The sequence below is a fragment of the Benincasa hispida genome, chromosome 9, assembly GCF_009727055.1.
Source record: "Benincasa hispida cultivar B227 chromosome 9, ASM972705v1, whole genome shotgun sequence".
NCBI lineage: Eukaryota > Viridiplantae > Streptophyta > Magnoliopsida > Cucurbitales > Cucurbitaceae > Benincasa > Benincasa hispida.
This window is the reverse complement of record NC_052357.1, coordinates 50,698,085-50,708,072: the sequence shown is the minus strand read 5'-3', so window position 1 is coordinate 50,708,072 and position 9,988 is coordinate 50,698,085. Positions and strand designations below refer to the sequence as shown.

The 9,988-nt window shown below is 37.4% G+C and overlaps 1 non-coding gene across 1 annotated transcript; it reads right to left on the bottom strand.

The window, feature by feature from the left end:
- Positions 1 to 224: 224 nt before the first annotated feature.
- On the bottom strand, positions 225 to 331 carry LOC120087413. The gene has a single exon (XR_005484553.1). It is a non-coding gene; the product is annotated as a small nucleolar RNA R71 (small nucleolar RNA).
- Between the last annotated feature and the right edge of the window lie 9,657 nt (positions 332 to 9,988).

Genomic DNA, 9,988 nt, shown 5'->3' with positions numbered 1-9,988 from the left:
GTGGCGAGGATCTGCACACCCATCTTTGGAGTTTTATTGAAATCTGTAACACTTTTGTGTTCCCAAATATCTCAACTGAAGAAGTTCGACTAACACTGTTCCCGTTTTCATTATTCGATCAAGTGAGGAAATAGGCCTATTCTCTTGAACAAGGGGAGATAATGTCGTGGGAATAAGTTCTAAAGAAGTTCATGAAGAAATACTTCCCTCATATAGAGAACGCAAGAAGGAGGAAGTTGATTACAAATTTTGAACAGGAAATTGATAAATTGTTCAGTGATGCCTGGGCGAGGTTTAAGAGATTGGTGCGAGACTGTCTGCACAATGGATTACCTGGCTGTCTATAGATGGAGATATTTTATCATGCTTTGAACCCTGCATCGCAGACATCTGCCAACGCGACAGCAGCTAGTGGTCTGCTTGATAAAACTTATGATAAGGTAAAGAATATCCTTGATCGCATTTCGAAGAATCACGAAAATTGGCGCGAGAGCGATCAACGACTAAAAATTCGAGAAGGTGATGCAAACAACGGGGCCATCGCATCTCTACAAAATCAAATGAATGCAATGATTAATCTGTTACAAGGCATCGCAATCAACAGCCCTGGAATGCAAAGAGGGCATATCAACGCAATTGATCAGAGAAGCAAGAGTTGTGCCACTTGTGGAGAATCACATCCGATGGAAGAATGTCCGAAGAACCCGCAGTCAGTATACTTCGTAAAGAACAATCCTTTATCTAACACATACAACCCCGGGTGGAGAAACCACCCTAACTTCGCTTGGAAAAATACCCAACAACAAAATTAACAACCTACGGTGCAAAAAGAAAGGTCGCCAGGATTTTTCTAGCGAATAAACGGTCAACCGCAACATCAAACCAACAACTCATAAGCACCGCCATCTTCCTCTCTGGAGATCCTATTAAAGCAGTACGTTGAAAAGAACGAGACGTTTCTCTAGAGCCAGGCGACTTCCATCCGCAATCTAGAGATCCAATTAGGACAAATTGTGGGAGAACTGAAAAACAGACTGCAAGGGACATTGCCGAGTTCAACTGAGCTCCTTCGTAACCCGGGGAATACAGGAAAGGAAAAATGCTTAGCAGTCTCCTTGCTAAGTGAAAATACGACAGCGGAACAAGAGAGAGGGCCCAGCAGGACTAATATGAATGCGATGGAATCCAAGAACCCATTGACACAAGAATCAAAAGAGCCCGAGACGATGAAATCAGAAGTTGCGTCTACCTCCAAGCCTCTAGAACACAAAATAAAGGAAGTACAGCTACCACCATTCCCGAAAAGATTGAAAAAGAAGCAGGATGATGAAGGAAAGATCGCTACGGTGGCAGTAAAGCAAAGATCAAACACTATAATTCCACCGAAGATGTGCAACCTAGGAAGCTTCACGATACCCTGCTCAATTGCAGGGGTTTACAGCGGTCAAGCACTATGCGATCTTGGGGCGAGTGTAAATTTAATGCCACTTTCAATTTTCAAACAATTAAATGTGGGAAAACTAACGCCCATGACGGAGACTCTCCAACTTGCGAAGAGGTCCCGAGTACACCCTGAGGGAGAGTTGAAGGATGTCTTGGTCTCAATTGATAAATTCATTCTACCAGTAGACTTCATCATCCTAGATCATGAAGCGGACGAAGATGCGCCCATCATATTGGGACGACCATTTCTATCGACTGGTAATGCTTGAATTGATGTGCACAAGGGAGAGATCATGATGAGCATTAATGGGAAGAAGCTTTAGATTGAGGCAATCAAGATCCCAGAGGATCAAGAAAAGGAGAGAAAACCTCCATGGACTTGAAAAATCCAGATTGAAGAAGAAACAAGCAGTCCCTACGTTGATAAGCGACAAAAACTCATCAAGGACACATTTTTTTTAGTATCCTTTTGATATCTTTCTTTCTTGAACTTACTTTACCTTTTTTGTACAACCACTACACTTTAGAATTTTCAACTCTGTCTTTCACAGTTTTTTTACCCTCTTGATTTTTAACAACGATCGTAGTGAACGATTGCGGTGGAGCTACACGATAACCCAAAAACATGCGACCAGTTTGACTAGCCTATCGCAATCGAGGAATCAACCCTTCGCAAAGAAGGATGCGATCACAGATGATGCTACTTTTAGACATTTGAAAAAAAAATCATAACGTTGAGATCAGATCCTATCGTAGTTGGATGTCCGCATGACATTTGTGGGGGCAATCCAAAACAAAAGGTGGGAATCGTGATCAACGCATAAATCAAGTGGTCGCAACTCCGCTGCCAAATAAAATGGGCATGAGTTTAGACTGAGAAAGAGTGCCTTGCTCATAGTTGGATGCTCGCATGACATCTGTGGGGGCAATCCAAAACGAAGGTTAGGCACTTGGATTAGTGCAAGGTCACAAAAAGAATATCTAAACCGCGCAAGGATAAAAATCATTTGGAAACACCCAGGTTGGAAAAAGTTTTGAAATAAATCATGCGATGTCCTAGAAACAAGTAAAGTCTTTTTGAAGGTTAAACTTGTGGTCCCTAAGTATTAGAAATATTTTAGGAAGAGACCAGGATGGAAATTAAGAAGATTTGGGTTCATAAGATGTGAATAAGGCACCTCGAGAAATCTAGGTAGGGAAAAGGCAGTTGACTCTTTAAAGAAAATCTTTAGTTTATGCTTGAGGACAAGCATTGTCTTAAATTTGGGGATGTGATAAGAGGTAGAAATGAATTTTATTATAGCATAAATAAGTAAAACAATGGGAAAATGCGACGATAAAAATATACAATATCATGTCCAAAAGCGTTAAACTGAAAAAATTGTGATTGCATGCGCCGATCTCCTAAAAATAGCTAATTTACTTTTTTTTTGTGCAGTAAACATGCATTGGCGCAAGTAAAATTGTGATCCAAGGAATTAGGCATCCACGCACATTAAAAGATTACGATCGCAAAGTCATGCGATCGTATGTGATCGTGAGAAGTTGCTCAAGAAGGTGGCCGCATAAAGACGGCGCATCAAGGTGACAACATAATAAATCATGACGGGACGGAAAGCTGATGACGGTCGAATCCAAATTTATTGACAAACCGTTAAAGACACATTGTAGCAAGTACACTCAACTTTCAGTGACCATTAATCAGCACATCAGAGCAGAAGATTTAATGACCACCCATCATTGCAATCATTAGAGAGAAAGGCTGCTTCACCTTGAGCTTTATAAATACCGAAGGCCACCAGAGAAAAGAGGTTAACTAGTTAGAGGATATACAAGATAGAGAGCCGTTAGTCTGTTCATAGTCATATTTATACTTAGAAGACAGAGTCGAGCCAAGAGAAGAAGACGTCGAGAGATCATCCTCGGACAGCTCGAAAGACTGCTGGGAAGCGCTACAAAAGGAGAGAGGGCCAACACTTGCGAAAGCAAGAATATTCATCTTGGCAGAGTTGGAGTGAAAAGACAGTGTAAAAGGCCACGGGAAGCAAGACATTTCTACCGGGCTTCTTATCTCTACATTCTATTGCTATTTTGTATTCTGCATTTAATTTATAAGACAATGGAAATCTGATTTCAACTTATGTTCAATCTCTCCATACTTCACATGAGTTGCTAAATTTCCAAATGGGTTGAGAAGTACATAGCTAGCATGACCTAAGATTTACACTTTAAGTGATCATCTTGTCTTATGTATGCATCATTCACCCTTTAGAGATACTTGAGAGAGTAGTCTAATCTCTAAAGAAAGAATCTAGACTTGAGAGAGCCATATTAGAATCTAGGCTTTAGAGAGTCAGATTAGAACTGCATAAGCAAGAGATAGAAACTTAGACATAAGTTCTGTTTGCTATTACGCATCGCATGCACCCTAGAGATAGGATATGATAGTATGCGATCACCTTGTGTATGTGTGCATCATTCATCATCGCATAGACAAGAATAGAGGCTTAGACATAAGATCTATCGACATTTTCGTATACATCACATGCGTCCTAGATATAGGAATTATGGCATTTGCATTGAGAGATGACATGCTGTTGTTTGTGTAATTCTCGATTTCATCAACTCTTTATTCGAACTCCATCGCATAGGAAATATACTTAATCAAAACACCATCCAACCTATTTGTTTTCACCACCGCAAAGGAATCAAATTTACTATCGCATATTAACTCAGGAGTCCCTATGTTTGACCCTAGACTTACTAGGAAACCTAGTGAGGCTTATACTTGGGTCTTACTAGGAAAACTTGCATGTGCAATGCATAACACATCACCGCAACTTCACATCATAATTGCATCAAATTTAAAACGCACCACATATCTCGGGCATCACAAGTTTCTACCCCGCCATCATCAATATAGGAAACAAAAAAAAGCTTTTAATGGCGCACGGGAATTAGAATTTGGTCCAGAACCATTGAGTGGGGAAGAAATTCTTGTAGAAACAAGTAAGTATCAATATTCATTTGGTAAGAAAAGTATCAAAGAAAAGAACAGTGGAGATAGCACTTCAACTTATTGGAAGAAAAAATCTGTTCTTTTCGAGTTAGAATACTGGAAGTATCTTAACGTGCGACATTGTTTAGACGTGATGCACATTGAAAAGAATGTATGTGCAAATCTTATTGGCATATTGCTTGATATTCCTGGTGAAACGAAGGATGGACTAAAGACTCGATTAGATTTGGTGAAACTGAACATTAGATCAGAGTTAGCCCCTCAAGTAGGAGAGAAAAAAGTCTTTTTACCTCCCGCATGTTATACATTAACACGAGCTGAGAAATTGAGCTTTTGTAAGGTACTATCAGAAATTAAAGTACCTGAAGGCTATTCATTGAACAATCAAAGTTTAGTGACGCTCACAAATTTGAAACTTTACAGACTTAAGTCGCATGAACATCACGTTCTTATGTGGTGCGTGGAAAATGGAGTAAATCAATATGCATTCATCGTTTGTTCTCCATGCGCCGATGGTCATGCGTTGGACTAAGAAATATGCAAGATGCATTTCAGAATTTATGGGATGACCATGCATTCTTGCCACAAGTTTTCTTGCTCTCTCGCCAAGTATAACGAGAACGCAAGTTTCTTAGGGTTTTCCGAGGTCGAACTCAGGGACTTGCAACTAAATGTTGTTTGTGAAGCAATGCGTTTGAGGCAATGAATAAAAGTAAAAAAAAAAAAAAAAAAGAAGAAGAAGAAGTTAATGGATTAAACACTACTCGTACTCCTAACTAATCAGATAGAGCAATGGAAGACTTGCGATGAGAATTGGTAGAGATGCAACAACTGTTGATGCATAGTAATGTTCATTATCTTAAGTCGCTTGAGTAATCCCAGCTCGTCACACAAACGCATCGCACACCTCTCGGTGGCCAGCCGCAGGCCTATATCTCTATAGTGCATGGTTGCATCGAGCATAAGACCGTGCCTATCTCTAGGAACAATGCATACTCTACTTTAGTACGTTTCACCACTTACCTTCTCAGGCAGTTAGACGTAGCTAATTAGCTCATAGACAAGTATTGCAACAGACCATCGACAAGTGTTGCTACAGCCTCACACCAAGCAGAGAAGATTAACTCACTATACTCGCATAACGCACACCTCTCAGTGGGTTGCTACATGCGTCCTATCTCTAGGCTACACGACTGAGTATGTGACCACCTTTCATAACTAAACGATGAAGGTAAACGATAATAAAGATAAAGAAGATGAAGAAGATGACGCTGAAGGAATTAAGATATGCATTGATCACAAAATGTCTTAATATCTTAAGTTAAAATGTGATACAATACAGGGCCAAGAGGAGAAATGGAAGGTGCGATGAAATCAATTTCTTGCTTTTCATCCAAAATTCGTCAAAGCTGCTGGTGGCACCATGGATGGATGGTGGAGATGTCTCTCTCGAGCTCTATCTCCGGCAAAAGCTCCGATCATCACGCGGAATGGTTTGTGGAGGTGAAGAATCCTCAAAGAAAATCTCGCTCATGCTCTCATCTGTGATCGCAAGCATCTGCTTTAAGGCATAAGCTTGGATAATTTCAAGTTGGGCTCTAAGGTGCTATTTATAGAGCTCAAACACCGATAGCCTTCATGATTGCGTTCTGCCCCACTGCCACCTTTGTCACGGTATGGGCAATGTCAACATCACCTTCTTATTGATATTCCTAAGGTATGTGTTCGTGTTTGCTTCTCTTGAGGTGCCTACACATTCCATCTACCTTGCGAGCAGACTTCTATCGATTTATGGACACAACATCCCATGCGAAAAACTTAATCAATTCATGCGTTCAACCTTGTGGTAGTCTGGGACCGACGCATGCAATCAACTCTTGTAATATCTGCAAAAATGAACATTTTGACCCGAAATAACGCATGGTATAGGGTTAGTGAGGATTTTTGGTGCTGTTTGATGCAAGCTCACTTTTTACATGAATTCTTAGTATTATTAATGCATATTCTTGCTTATTGGCCCTCATAATTCAAAGTAAAAGGCTTCAAAAGCTTACATTTCTACGAGCTATCATTATGTAACAATTATTACCGGTAGCCATTTGTGATATATTACCCAAACATGCAAGACTTGCAATTACTCGCCTATGCTTTTCTTTAATGCTATATGTTGCAAGGCGATCGATTCATCTCAGTTAAAGGGTATACAAAAGGATATCTTTGTCATTCTATGCCTCTTAGAGAAGTATTTTCCTCCATCATTCTTCCCAATAATGATACATCTTGTAGTGCATCTCGTAAGAGAAGTTAAGTTTTTGGATCTATTTATTTGAGCTGGCTGTATCCTTTTGAACGATACATGAAAGTATTGAAAACTTATGTACGAAATAGAAATCGACTAGAAGGATGTGTTGGAGAAAATTATATTGTTGAAGAGACTATATAGTTTTGTTCTAAATTCGTATCTGGTGTAAATTCTATTAGGCGAAACTCATCAATAAAGAAAGCGAATTCAAACATTGATAGAGCATTGTCAGCTGCTTCTTTTATCAGACCAAGTAAGGATGAGTTGGATCAAGCTCATCTTTATGTCATTCAAGATGTAAATGATGTGCTTCCTTACGTCGAGTATATAGATCTTCATCTTATTCTCGTTTTAGGTTACTTGATTATTCAATAATCTATTAACTTTATCATTTATAATAGGCAACATATGGATATTTTGTCTAAGCTCAATTCTGATAAAAATAAAAGTAAAAAGTGGCTTCAAAAAGAGCATAATCGTACATTCAGTCAGTGGTTGTCAACACGGTAATCTTTAGAGACCTATTATTTGATGTATAATTAAATGTTAACTACTAAAATATTATGAAATATATCGTAGGTTGCACTAGCTCTCGAAGTTCCCAAAAATTCCATATCGCCTTCTTTGAGATGGATAGCTAATGGACCTTGTCCAACTGTGGCAAAACATTCTGGTTATGTGGTCAATGGTTACTACTATCACATAAAGAATCACGATGATGTTAGAAGGGTTCAAAATAATGGACTTAGTATAACGGCTACCACAATGCAAGTCTCTAGTGCTAAGGATAAAAGGCCTGTCATGTCAGATATGACCTTTTATGGTGTAATACAAGAAATATGGGAGTTTTACTATCATGGATTATCATGAATTTTATTCAAATATAATTGGGTTGAGAATAGAACTGGAGTCAAAACAGAAGAGTTTGGGTTTACTATTGTGGACCTCAATCATATTGGACATAAATCAGACCCATTTATTTTAGCCTCCCAAGCAAAATAAGTGTTCTATGTAAAAGGCCCTGCAAATTCGGGTTGGTCAATTGTTTTAACATCTCCACAACGAACAATTGAGGATGATTTTTATGAAGATGAAATAGAAGATATGCTACAAAAGTGTGGTTATGGAGGTATGCAAAGAATGCCCAATGTTCATACATCTACTGAGATTGATGATACAACATTCACATACATTAGAAATGATTGTGAGGGTAGATGGGTTGATAAATAATGTATTAACCATGGTATGTATTACGAAGAAGTTTTTTATAATTGATCAAGCAAGAATATCGCCACGTGTGAAGTCTCAAGATATCCGATCCAGAAATTTAGCCAATCAACTAGAATTGGCTAATTTAGACCAATTTTCCTCATTTCATATAACACAGGGTAAGTAGATACAAGTTCTTAAGTTATTTTTTATTTGCATTATACACGTACTAATATTTATAAATTGTTGTTTATTATTGTTATCATTGGATATTGATTGTAATCAATCTACAAGAAAATTGTGTTTATGTTTGAGACTCTCTTCGAAGTAAGGTTCAAGAGGATTTTCATGGAGTTATAAATATGTAAGTGTAATTGAACTTTCTTAGTTCTTAATTGAAGTATTTATGTTTAACTAATATTTTTAAACTATTTAGTGGATTGAAAACATGGCAAGCCAAGCACGATCTCCAACACCATCAGTCTTCTCCAAAATGGAAACCTATAAAGGTAAATTTGCATTCATTTTTTAACAATTTATGTTCATTCGACTTCTTTATAACAATTTAACAATTGTTTTCAACTTCTTTATATGCAGTGCCCTCGTCAATTAGATTCTGTAGGATGCAAGTACTATGTGCAAAAGTATATACACGAAATAGTGCATAATCCTATTACTCTCATTACTAGCCTCGTACATAAATTATTTATTTTTTATATAGTACTAACTTTAATTTAATAAATGAACATAAACTTATGTTGAATTTATCTTCTTTTTTTTTCTTTTTTGTAGTTTAATAAAAAAGATGCATATACGCAAGGAGAGATTGACGTAATTCATACCCAATGGGCAAGTTTTGTTGGCCGATTTGTGTAAGGATGTAATTCTTATTTTTTGTCTCAATAGAATGTAAATGCTAGCTTAGAATGAATGTAAATTTATCTAACCGTGATCTTTGTGAATGGAATTAGTACTAATTGATATTTTGAATGAGAGAAATGATGGCTTGGTGTAAGTATTCTATGAAAGTCTGGTTCTGGTATTGTGATTCTTGTTTGTATCCAAATTCATAGGTGGAGGACACGATCTGTTTATTATTGGAAGATTTATGTATAATATATTTTTTGTGTTCATGGGGTATTCGATGTTAAGTATTCATGGAATTAGTACTAATTGATATTTGTGAATGAGAATCATGGCTTTGGTGTAAGTATTCTATGAAAGTCTGGTTCTTGCATTGCAAATGTCGGTGATTAGTGTGTTTATTTCATATTTTGATGAGTATATGTAATGGATTCGAAATATTGATTCTTGTTTGTGGATAAATTCATAGGTTGAAGACAAATATTGATGAGCTTTCCATGCAAATTTTTTTATACTTCTTAATATAAAACAATGACGGACATTTCCTGACCCAACACGAGACGTATAATGTCATTTTTAACTTATTGACCAAAAAAATAGATTCGACAATGGAATTTAAATAAAATGGACAGATTTGGGCTTCAATGTCAGTTAAGAATTTTTTTAAAAAAAACACAGGCTTTAATGTCGGTTGGAAATTTCACTGAAGGTCTTTAATGTCGGTTGCAACCGACATTGAAGGCTGTGTATTTGAAGCACTTTAATGTTAGTCTAAAACCGACATTAAAGCCGAAATTCTTCTACTGAATATTCTCTTGGTGCTCTAGATTGAGTTATGGGACTCAAAACAAGCTTGAATCAAGGGATTATGGAGAATTGCTCACAACATCAATCTTGTTGAAGAACACTTTCTTCACCATAAATTTTCTCTAAAATTCTCTTGTGATTGCATGCCTCAAATTCACTCCAATCTCTTCAATATATTGCAAATCATCATGCAAGGAAGAGAGCTGCATGAGTTGCAGCTCATGCTTGGAGTTAATGAAGAAGAGGAAATGGGTATTGTGTGAGCATGAAGAAGATGGATAATGGAATATCTCAATATTCTATTTTTGCATGGTATTTTCCAATTTTTCAATTTTATCTCAAAA